Source organism: Chenopodium quinoa, unplaced genomic scaffold (assembly GCF_001683475.1).
Source record: "Chenopodium quinoa cultivar QQ74 unplaced genomic scaffold, ASM168347v1, whole genome shotgun sequence".
NCBI lineage: Eukaryota > Viridiplantae > Streptophyta > Magnoliopsida > Caryophyllales > Amaranthaceae > Chenopodium > Chenopodium quinoa.
This window is the reverse complement of record NW_018744878.1, coordinates 2,387,147-2,400,192: the sequence shown is the minus strand read 5'-3', so window position 1 is coordinate 2,400,192 and position 13,046 is coordinate 2,387,147.

The window sequence follows — 13,046 nt, the reverse complement described above, 5'->3', positions numbered from 1 at the left end:
AAAAGCCTGGCACGGCCTACAATCAGGTCTAGGTCCGACATGCTGAAATGAGTGAGATCGAAGGCATAACATTCTCATACGAGTCATACCACCTTTATTTGTGATTAAGATTGTAAATCATCAATAAAATGGTAACCAAGAAGCCCAAGAAAGCTTTTGGGTCAAGAAACAAATTTTAAAGGAATTGAAAATTTGAAACTACACCATAATTGGTTTTATTATACTCTTTTCATATTTTTTAATGCTAATTTTTTATTTTATTTTATTTTATTTTTCTAATTCATAAAACACAAATGTTGTTGTATAGTACTTTGGATTCATCATAAATATACTTTCATACTATTAATTTTCTTATAATGTTTATTAATGTACAATTGGAGAAAATAATGATCAAAATCATATCTCAATACACGTGTAAATTAAAAAAAAAAAAAAAAAAGAAGGGAGTACCGTGTCTACTTTTTGATAACAAACATAGACAAACAACATACACGATACATCACTAGTATATTTCTCCTCCTTACACGAATTATGTTCCTAATTTTTTTTTTCTTTCATGCATAAGATTTTTCCATTAAAGTGTTAGTTCCCTTGATAAGGTTTTTACCCCAAATTCTAAAGATATGAAATTTGAATTATGCTAAAAGAGGGTGCTTAGGGGTAGGATTTATAAAGTTATTGCAAATTTACAGCTAGTCTTAACAAATAGACTAACAATCCTACATATAAGCAACTACAACTACTAGATGTGTCAATTTGGATCTCAGGGTCGGGTTTGAAGAAGTCGGGTTGGATCAAGTCTAATTTTAAACTTAAATCATGTTAAAATATTGTGTCCATGTGAATCAAAATTTAAATCGGATATTTTTTTAAATCAATTAGGTCGAATTAGGTTTTGATACCTCTAAATACTACCACTTAAAATAAGTTTTTTCTTGGACTACAAAGTAGCGCGATGAATTTCCAGAAATGTAATCAGGTTTGTGAAAAGTTGAGGAAGAAAAATCAAAGGCAAGAAAAAGTATGACAAAATTTGAGGCCGCCTATCTTAAAATTAACATGACTACTGGCTTTTGGACAATGAAGAGTCCAAATTAAAAACGAAGTAATATATAGGAAAATTTTTAAATTACCACCCAAAAATGTATTCATTTTCAAAATAACCACCCGTTTAATTTTTTATTTTATTTTACCACTCCTTAAATTAAATAACTACTCAGATTACCACCTATTTCAAAATTCTGATGAAATTCTATTATGAGGACCCACCCAATGGCTAGTAACAGTTATGTCTCCCCCTTAAACTAATTTATTGAATACAAGACAACCCAAAACCAAAAGAAAACAACTAAAAAAACCAAGAGCATGCTGTCTGAATTGCCACTACTACTGATCATCTTTTTCCTTTTACCACTAAGAGTCGTTGGGTGGGGCTCACATACGAAAAATTCACTTGAATTTTGAAATGGGTGGTAAATTAAGTAGTTTTTTAATTTAAGGGGTGGTAAAATAAAATAAAATAAAAAATTAAACGGGTGATTATTTAGAAAATAGATATATTTTAGGGTGGTAATTTAAAAATTTTCCTAATATTTATTAACAACTACTCCCTACATCAAATGACTAATAAGTAACCAAATATGACAAGAATTATGAGAACATCCATCCAACAACTCATAATTAGTGGTATGGAAGTACTACCTAAATGTGGTTCTCATAACATAAAATTGTCTTAAGGAATGGAAAGTCTTTGGACATTGAAACACAATTCATGTACAAACCAAAGATTTTATAATTATGGTATTAATCAAGTTTAAGAATGTTCATTATCTGCATTAAGACGTGCTAAAGTCATCATCTAGTAAACAATCCCAGACCAGCCCATTTAACGCCATGATTCTCTGTAATGACGGTGATTATTACTGATTTATCATAAAATTAGTCATGAGTCAAACTTTGTGTATACTTTATTACGCTAAAAATTTCCAATGAAATGGGGTTGTAGACAACTCATCTTATAATAAACATAACCTCCCTTCACGATAGTAAATTATATATATATATACTCTGTAGTCTTATTATTTGCGATAATTAAATTTATGATTAACAAAAAAAATAAAAATAATAATAATAATGACCAAGGAATCCCCTAATTTTTGACTAGTGAAAAATTATAAAATCTACTCGTAATGTTTAAGAAATATTTAGATTAATTCAACAACATTTTGAATTATAACATTTAATTTGTGTATGAAATAGTCATCTGTGTGTGTGTTTTTTTTTCGCCTTAATGTGCAGTTTTGTAATATCTAAAATTTAATTTTTTACTCCCTCCGTGTTTTTTTAAGTAATACATTTTTCATTTCCGGCCGTGTTTTTTTATGTGATACATTTCCTTTTTGGCAGAACAATACATTAAAATATTATATCTCTCTCCTCTCATGGCCCCCACCCAAACCCACTACTACTTTTTTATTATATCTTTCCTCTCACATTCATTACTTTTCAATAAACTATTAACCCCACTATCTTTCTTTAACAATTTTTTAATACTCCACTACCCCACTTGTTTCGGGGTTTTCTGATGTCCTGCGGGAGAGTTAAATTCCGAGACTGGAACCGGACGCCTGTACCTGCAAAACAAACGGATGCTCCGGATGATTGGAGATCCGCCTCCGACGGTCAAGTAAGTACTTGATTAAGGAGTAATTAATGCGGAAATTAAAGTGATTGGGTCTCTCTAGGTGAGAGTGTTTAATGTGTGTAATCTGCGTTTTTAGCGTGTTCTCTCCCTTAATGAGGATTAAGGGAGGTATTTATAACTCGGGAAACGTGTCAATCTAGGTTTAGGTTAACCTTGGGCTGATTGGGCTTCCCTCGGAAGTTGGGCCTAGGTGGCCGGTTATCCCAGGTGTCATGGGAAGGACACGTGTCGTGTCGTAATTGGTCCATAGTGGACGGATCATTGCTTGACACGTGGCAGGCTCCTATTGGCCCATGTGACGGACACATGGCGGAACCTGATTGGTCCACTTGTCAGATGGTGATTGGTGGGGAAAAATCCCCTAATCATTTGCCCCTCACAGGTGGCACATGACTGGTCACGTGTTACCTGTGACAGGTATCGCCCTGTAACAGGCGACGACCTGCTACAGGTGTCACTCGGCGAGAGGCCGAGAGATTCTCCCGCCAAAATTTTGAATTCTGGAAGTGACCCTTCGCCTTCTCACTTCGCCTATATAAAGGAGTGTTGACTTCGGTCATTTTTACACTTGAAAACTTTGTGAGAGAACATTCGGACCCCTGAACTTGCTCTGACATTTTGGACCCTTTCTGCCTACCGCCTGCTCTGACAAGCCGACTGCAAAGGATTTTCAGAACTTCATCAATCGTCACTCGTTCAGGTAACCGTCGGTTCTCTTACTCTTAATTTTCTCTTTACTTTATTCTTTTTTGAAATGGCACCACGGAAGCACACGACACGACCTAGGTTAGTGATCAGCCGGTCACCGGGGACGGCTGAATCTAGGACTAAGAGTGCCGCCTGCCCTTTGCCCTTTATACAAAGTCCGACTGTATCTGTGTCTATGCAGAGCATGATGGCCAGAACAAAAAAGACTGCCAGGATCTCAAACTCAGACGGCTCCTCCCACAGGGTGCCGATTAGTGAAACATCTGACCAGGCGCCAGATGTGGAAGTGAAACAAAGCAGCTTGAAAGCCGGCAGTTCTGAGGGAGGAGTCAAAGTGACCCCTTCCCATTTTACAGTTGACAATTCTACATTCTCTCCTGCTCCTTTTAAAGGAGAGGAGGCGGGCCCCTCCGGGAGAGGGGAGGAGTCGTCCTCTTCGGACTCGTCAGAGGACGATTCCGAGTCTAGCTCTTCTGGCCATTCTTCCCTGGACACAGAAGAGAAAAACAGTCGCCTACAAGAGGCGAGGCTTTCTCACGCAGTTGAGAAGGGGGACGATTGGGCGGAGCCATCCGCCTCTCACCGAGAGCAAAATAACCCTTACTACTGCACGGTACCTCGGGGCCGGATCACGGCCATGCAAGAGAAAGTGGAGAGCTTTATCGCAAACCACACAATGGGCCCCGGCTTTTTAGTGTTCGTGCCGGATCCAGAAGACACAGTCGTATGGCCGACTGGTACCAGTTATGATGGCGCTTGCTTTGGCTGCTACGAGGCGGCCATCAAGGCTGGGCTGCGCTTCCCACTACATCCAGCTGTTCAGCGGATCTTGGATGGGTATGAGTTGGGGTTATGGCAGTTAGCCCCGAACTCCTGGGTCAACGTACTCGACTATGTGGCTGGGTGCGAACTGCACGGGGTGGAGCCGAGCTTCGAGGCTTTCGCCCACATGAACTACCTCAGCCGGACCCCTAAGGCAGGCGGTACCGGCTGGTATCAATTGACGAGCCACAGGGGCTACCTCATGACGAGAGGTAAAGCAAACAAATGGAAGGACTGGCGGAGCACCTTCCTCATCATTGAGAGTTCAGACACAGAGCTGAACAAGCGCTTCAACAGGTGGAACAGGAATCCGCCCTTTCTTGCAGGCGGCCGCAGCATGCCGCCCGTTCCCCCCAAGGCTAAGAAAGAGATCCTAGATAAAGGACTCTTCAAAGTAGAGTCGAAGGTGAACTCTACTTCAGGGGTACGAGAGCAAGTACCCCTGCACTGCGTCCCGAGCTTCAAATGGCTCTACGACGAGTACTTTTTAGCCGCCTGTGGCCTCAGCAGTCGGTGCTCAAGAGGTAGCCGGCCTGTCGAATACTCTGTTGTTCCATGCATTTCTTGTTATGACTTTTATTAACTTTGCTATTTGTTTTTGCAGCGGACGCCATGAGCAAAATTACCGCCTCCAAGACTGCGGCGGCCATGTTGCGGGCCTCCATCATGCAACAGTCTTCAACCGACTCCCCCAACAAGGGGGCACCCTTGGTGGGCTTCGAACCTTTCACCCTCTTTTTGGAGTTGTGTTTATGCATATACTGACTCTTTTCTTCTTTTTTAGACGGGCGCTCCAAGAGCTTCTTCTTCCCAACAGCCGGACCGCAAGGCCCGGAAGACGACTGTTGCGAGCTCTCCTGGTTTTGCCAGGAAACATGCGGCGGCTGAGAAACAGCCGACCACTTCTTCTAAAACTCCAGCTGGGCCACCTAAAAGTATGAAATTGTCCTTGTAAATTTTAGACTTGCTCCCTTCTTTACTAGGTCTAATCCGTTTGTTTATGCTTGATGCAGCCGGCCCTCAGGAGCCTGACTTGGTCGAGGTGGCCAAGTCTATGATCAAGGCCGTTCCTCCAGCTGAAAGGGAGGCGGTCAGGGGTGTCGGCACCCTTGACCTAGACGGGATTGCAGGGGTCCTTGCTGAGGTATACTTAGCATATTTTTGAGTATTTGAATTCCAGGACGCCTGTTTTCTCTTTTTCTTTGGAAACTGACGCCTGTTCCCCTTTTTACTTAGGCCCTGCTCCGAGTGAACGGCCTTCGCAAGCCGCTTGACCGGAAGAACAAAGAGGTAAAGGCTGCAAAAGCTATGGCCGCCTCTGACTGTGATAAGGTAATGTTTCAAATTGCCCAAAATGAAGTTCTGACCATTGATATTCTTTATTATTAGGCGCAGGCTACCGCCGCTATCCGGGCTCAGTTAGAGGCGGCCCAGAAGAGGAATAGCGAGCTGGAGGCGACCATCAACAACCTCAAGGCCGAGCTGAGACCTCTTCGCCAAAAGATGTCCTCATACGAAACCTTGGAGAAATCCTTGGCGAGCGTAAAGGTACGCCTGGTGACCCAGGAGAAGAGTCTTACTCAGGAGCTCTCGGAAAAGGCCGAGCAAGAAAAGAAAGAGCTGGTCCGGGAGATGATGGAAGACTCTTCTCAAATCCAGCGGTTGACTTGGGGCCGCCTCTTCCCCAATGCCGACTTTGCCTCATGGGAAAAAACGTACCGCCAGTGTTCTGATAGATATAATCAGGAGATCCTGGCGGCTGCTGAGGAAGAGGCGTTGGAGGAGGAGGAGCAGCCGGTAGTGGCGCTTGTGCCGCTTGGGGGTAATGCATCAAAGAAGGATGCAGCTGAAGCCGAGTCCAGCAAGAAAAGTGCTGACCAGGCGGCAACTGCTAATATTGAAGATCTGCCCCCTTCTTAAGCTTTATGTCTTCTTTCCACGGCCTGCGTGCCGTTTGTTTGTATTTACCCGGCCAGGGGGCCAGGGCTCTGAATATTTTGCCGGTCTTTAATGACCGGCTTCCTTTTAATGAATATTTTTGTTTTGCTTCAAACTTGTTCAAGTATTGAATATTCTGATATCCAATTGTACACTATACCGACTGTTTTACATGGCCGATAGTTGCAGACAGGTACAGATAGTTAGTCACGCTGCCTATGCCCCTGGACGACTGGTCGTCTGTTTCCAGGCTAGACGATCAGTCGGCCGTTTATCCAATCGGTATTCGAACCATTTTAAAGACTGGATCCCCTTTAGGCAGGCGGTTCTGTCATATAAAATTAACCAAGTAGGAAAGTGGTTTCCTACTTGTCATGTTTTTAGGCTAGAGACTTTAGGCCGTCTAGGCCGACTGTTCCCCGCCTTATTTAATCTAGTGTGAGTCGGTGCTGTATGAACACCTTTTTAATTTCATACTAAATTTTTAAGGAGTGACCAAGTAAACATGATTGTTACCTAGTCTCCAAGTAACTGAGTAGTAGAGGTATCAAGCGGTTGGTACCGGTTGTTCCCCTTTATTTGCCAATGTTTGTTGGCTTTTAACTCATAGGTTGTTAACCTAGCAGGAGTAGTGGTTGAGAGCCCCTGTTTGCTAAAAACAGGCGGACGACTCATACCTTTTAGGCTCCATACTAAGTTTGAGAGAGTGACTATGAGTTAACTTTGGAGTTACTCAGTCGCCGTCACTCCTGCTTGAGTAGTAAAGGTACCAGGCGGCGGAGGCCGGCTGAACCTTTTGATTCGCCAATGTTTGTTGGCTATTAACTCAAGAGGTACCCCCTGCATTTATCCCAAGTAATACAGGCGGTCATCTGACTCAGATGTCAACTACTACCACTGGTTTGGTTAGTGATAGAGTTATCCTTGTCTCAAAAACGGCTACGTGGTTGCCCTTGGGGACAGTCGTATAGGTGCCGTGTAATTAGTTTATAGAGCAATGTTCCACCCAAAAGGGAGCTGCTCTCTGCGACGAATTTCATCCGGAGGGATGCCGCCGGACGCCTGCTATGATGTTGGGACAGGTCGTATTAGTTTTGAAGATTGGATCAGTTGGCTTGGCGCCTGGTCTGATCATTCGGCCTGTGGCCTTGGTTAGTTCTTGGTGAACGTAGGTGCTAAGTAAAAGGAGGGTAGCCGCCTGTTTAGGCACAGGGTCGGCCAGGCCCTGATCATTTTTAGTTAAGTAAAAGGGGGGTGGCTGTGTGTTTGGAACCAGTCGGCCCTCTTTTATGGAGAGTAGCCGACTATATGTCCAGACGGCATGCCCCTATGGTGATAGAGTAAAATATTCAATGGAGAGTAGCCGACTGTAAAGGTACAGGCGGCATGCCCCTCTGAAGATAGAGTAAAATACTCAATGGAGAGTAGCCGACTGTAAAGGTACAGACGGCATGCCCCTCTGAAGATAGAGTAAAATACTCAATGGAGAGTAGCCGACTGTAAAGGTACAGGCGGCATGCCCCTCTGAAGATAGAGTAAAATACTCAATGGAGAGTAGCCGACTGTAAAGGTACAGGCGGCATGCCCCTCTGAAGATAGAGTAAAATACTCAAAGGAGAGTAGCCGACTGTAAATGTATAGGCGGCCTGCCCCTCTTAAGTAAGAATAAAAATTAAACATGGAGAGTAGCCGACTGTTTGTTAGTAGGCGTGCCCCTCTTAGTACAAAATTGAATATTAAGTATGCAAACTTTTATTAAGTAGCCCTTGACTATTTACATCATTCAAAAGAAATATTTCTTAAGATTATCTACATTCCAAGTTCGAGGCAACGGTTGTCCGTCTGGTGTTCCCAGACGGTAGGTACCGTCCCTGACCTCTTCACAGATTCGGTAGGGTCCTTCCCAGTTGGGAGTTAGTTTTCCAGACTCATTAGCCCTACCAACTGCTTCCATTTTTCTAAGTACAAAGTCCCCCACTTTGAGTGGACGCCTGTGTACTTTTTTGTTGTATGATCTAGTCATTCTCAGGCGGTAAATTTCATGGCGCAAGACAGCATTGCCCCTCCTTTCAGGAAGTGAGTCTAATGCCAGGCGCATGGCTTCCCAGTTTGCCTCTTCGTCATATAGCATTACTCGAAGAGTCGGCTCGTAGTGTTCTATTGGAAGAACAGCTTCCGCACCATAAGTTAGGAGGAATGGAGTTTCTCCAGTCGCCCCTTTTTTAGTCGTCCTAATGGCCTAGAGAACATGTGGTAATTCATCCGCCCATAGGCCGCCTGCACGTTCAATCTTTTTCTTGAGACCGTCTGAGATGATTTTATTAAAGGCTTCTACCTGGCCGTTTGCCTGTGGACGGCCGACAGATGCAAAGTAGTGTGCAATTCCTTGGTCACCCAACCAGCTTTTGAGAACAGGCGTCTCAAATTGGGGACCATTATCAAAAACCATAGACATGGGAACCCCGAACCGAGTGATGACATTTTTCCAAATGAATGAAATTACATCCTTCGTCTTGATTCCCTTTACAGCCTCCGCCTCTACCCATTTAGTGAAGTAGTCGACGGCAACAAGTATGTACCTCCTTCTGCCTGTAGCAGGCGTATATGGACCCAGAATATCCATGCCCCACTTAGCAAACGGTAGTGGGCTATGAATGGTAGTGAGGTCAGTAGCCGGACGGTGAATTAGTTTGCCAAACCTTTGGCACTTGTCACATTTTTTCACCATCACCATCGCATCTGCTTCTAAAGTAGGCCAAAAGTAGCCCTGCCGCCTTGCCCGTTGAGCAAGCGTCCTACCGCCTATATGGGAAGCACAGTAACCAGAGTGAAGATCGTCCAGTATCTCTCGCCCCTTTTCTGGAGTAACACACTTTAAGAAGGGTTGAAGGTACCCCCTTTTGTGAAGTTCTCCCTTTATTATTTCAAAACTGGTTGCTCGTTTTTTCAGTGCTGCCGCCTGTTGATGATCATCCGGCAGGGTACCGTTTGTCAGATATGCCCTGATTGGATCCATCCAGGTTGAGCTTCTGTCTAGGATTCCAATAGGGTCTTCCTCGATGCTTCTCTTCTCCATTACTTCCCAAAAAACAGTTCGAGGAGTATCACAGGAGGCGGATGATGCTAATTTTGACAGTGCATCCGCCTGGTTGTTTTCTGATCTCGGCACTTGGGTCAGATGGAAATCCTCAAGGGAGCCGACTGTTTGTCGGACCGCCTGTAAATACTTGATCATGGCCGGATGGGTTGCTTCGTATTTGCCATTGTACTGACTCACTATCAATTGTGAATCGGAACAGGCGTCTATTTTTCTTGCCCCTGCCGCCTTGCACATGCGGATTCCGGCTAGTAAAGCTTCATATTCTGCCTCATTGTTTGAGGCCTGAAAACTGAAGCGTAGAGCATACTCGTACCTGTCGCCCTCTGGCGACTGACATATGACGCCTGCTCCACAACCATTTGAAGTAGAGCTTCCGTCCACATATACCTTCCAGACTTGGTCTGTAACTTGAGAGTCCGGAGGACGAGTCATCTCAACAATAAAGTCAGCAAAGGCTTGCCCCTTCACTGCTTTTCTAGGCTCGAAAGTAACTTCGAGGCTCTGTATTTCTATGGCCCATTTGATCATTCGGCCTGACGACTCCATGATGGTCAGTGGCCGCTTGATAGGTTGGTCTGTATACACGACGACTGCATGTGCCAAAAAGTAGGGCTTCAATTTTTTAACAGCCATGAAGAGTGCAAGACCAAATTTCTCCACTAAGGGATACCTCAACTCGACATTTTTCAGTACATGACTGACAAAGTAGACCGGGAGCTGACAGCCGTCTCTTTCAGCAAGGAGAACAGCGCTTAACGCATGATCAGAGACGGCCAGGTACATGTAGAGTACTTCTTTGGGCAAAGGGCTGACCAGCCTCGGTAAGGAATGCAAGTGAACTTTCAATTTCTGGAAGGCCGCCTCAGCATCCGGCCCCCATTCAAACCTTGCCTTTTTCTTAATTGCCTGGAAAAAGTATAGGCATTTGTCGCCTGATCGGCTTAGAAATCTTCCCAAGGCCGCCAGACAACCTGTTAACTTCTGAACCTCTCGGATGGTACGAGGAGACTGCATGTCAATGACCGCCTGCACCTTCTCAGGGTTCGCCTCTATTCCTCTCTGATTGATAAGGAATCCGAGAAATTTCCCAGACTCAACTCCAAAGACACATTTCTTGGGATTGAGCATGACATGGTGCCGCCTGAGTGTGGCGAAAGTTTCTCGGAGGTCCGACAGATGATCTTTCTGAAGTTTAGACTTCACAATCATATCATCAATATATGCCTCGACATTTCTCCCAATTTGATCAAAGAACACAGTGTTTATCATTCGCTAGAAAGTGGCCGGGGCATTCTTAAGACCAAACGGCATGACCGTGTAACAGTATAACCCTTGATCAGTGACGAAGGCCGTCTTCTCCTGATCTTTCTTCCATAAAGGAATTTGATGGAAACCAGAGTAGGCGTCCATAAAGCTCATCAAAGCATGGCCGGCTGTTGAGTCAACCAGGTTATCAATTTTAGGCAGAGGGTAACTGTCTTTGGGGCACGCCTTGTTTAAGTCTGTGTAGTCTACACACATTCGCCAGGTGCCATTCGGCTTTTTAACAAGCACCACATTTGCAACCCAGTCTGGGAAGTAACATTGCCGAATGAACCCTGCGTCAAGTAATTTTTTAACTTCGGCGGCTGCCGCCTGACTTCTTTCTTCGCCATGGTTCCGCTTCTTCTGCCTTACCGGCTTCTTTTTCGGATCCACAGCCAGTTTATGTACCGCCAGGTCAGGACTAATGCCTGGAATTTCGTGGACTTCGAATGCAAAGATGTCCTTGTATTCTTTCAATAGTTTGTGAAATTCGTCACCTAGGACTCTCAGAGCAGTCGTCCCAACTTTGACTGTTCGGTCAGGACGCGAGTCGTCTAAGATCAGGTCCGTATGCTCACCAGCCGGCTGAGGGCGGAATTCATCCGACCGCTCCTCTGCCAATGATTGCTATTTTCTGTCTTTTCTTGCGGCACCCGTCTGGGCTGACTTTCTCTTCTTGCCGCCTGCTTCTTGAACAGGCGCACTCTCCTTGACATTGTCAAGGTCTGTTTTTCCACCACTTGACCCAGTGGCCATAACAGTGGGCTTGACATCCGAGAGATAGCACTCTCGGGCCATCTTCTGATCTCCCCTTAGGGACCCGACTGTTCCATTATCCCTCTCAAACTTGAGCAACATAAGAGATGGGATTATAACAGCCTTGGAATTATTCAGGGTTGGTCGTCCCAGAATCATGTTGTAGGCCGAGAGTTCTTCTACTACCAGGAACCGGACTACCATGTGTCGTCCTTCCCCTTTTTCGCCCAGGCGGATGGGTAAATCCACTCGTCCCACTGGGTGGACGACTCCTCCTCCAAACCCTACTAAAGGGTGGGATGCCAGATGTATGCAATCAGTCTGATATTTTAGTTTCGACAGACATTTGCTACTGATGAGATCTGAGGAGCTTCCGGTATCTATGAGGATTCGGCCAACTCTCTGGTTGGCCACTTTACATTCAATAACGATAGGGTCGTCATGCGGCCCTCTTACCCCTCCTAGATCTTCTTTAGTGATGACAATCTCAGGAAATGAATATTTGGAGGGCCGTTCTTGGTGAACGGAATTTACATCTAACCGTCTGATATTGTCTTTGTTGCCCCTAATAGTGGGGCCGCCTCCTGAGAAGCCGCCTGCAATGGTGTAGACGACTGCATCATCTGTATCGGAGCTGTCGGCCTGTTGACTCTTTTTGGTCGACTGCTTTTTTGAGGAAGTGTTCCCCGTAGATTTCTTGACATAAGTGTCAAGATCACCTTGCTCAGCCAGGCGGTCCAGATACCGCATGAGACTGATGCAGTCATTGGTGTGATGACCAACATCTTCATGATAATCACAGAATTTTTCTTGGTTCCGATTGTTTGCAGAACCCTTCATGGGGACCGGCTTTTCAATTGAGATCCGTCCCTTGATTTCCTTTAGGATAAATTGGCTATCCTTGTTAAACACATACTTTGGGGAGTATGGTTTGAATTCTTTTTTCTTTTTCTGGGCCGGCTGTTTAGAGGAATCAGCCGCCCAAACCTCTTTTCTCTTCTCGTCTTTGTTTGACGACTGTTTCTGTCGTCCTTCTCTTTTGTCGGACCTTTTCCCGTCTGACTGTTTTACCGTACTACAAAGATCAGTCGCCTGTATATAGGCTTCCGCTTCAATCAAGGCCTCTTGAAGAGTCGCCACCCTCTTTCGGACCAAATCAAATTTGAAGGTCGACCCGTCTTTGAGACCTCTGAAAAAGTCAGTATAGGCTACTTCATCCGGTAACCCTTGAATCTGTATTCTCATCAGGTTAAACCGCCTGATGTAAGAACGAAGCCCCTCCTTCTCGCCCTGCTGAATTGTTCCTAAATCAAGGGTCGTCTTCTTCGCAGGGATGTTCATGGCGAAGTTGGAGGTGAATAAGTAAGCAAGCGTCTTGAAGTTATTTACACAACCAGTCGGCAGGTTGCCGAACCATTGTTGTGCGATTCCTTTGAGAGTCGCTGGGAAACACTTGCACCAAGTGGGATCATCCAACCCTTGAAGGTACATCAGGTTGGTGAATGCCATCAGATGGTCTTCTGGGTTAGTAGTGCCGTCATAGGCGCCTACTAATACATTTTTCACTTTGGCCGGCTGAGCGGCTTCAGTAATTTCCTTGGAGAAGGCCGACGGCTGTTCACCAAGTCTAAGCAACCGTAGCTGCCAGTCCATAGGTTGGACATTTTTTGCTGCATGTCCACCAAACGGAGGTGGCTGTAAAAAATACTGTTG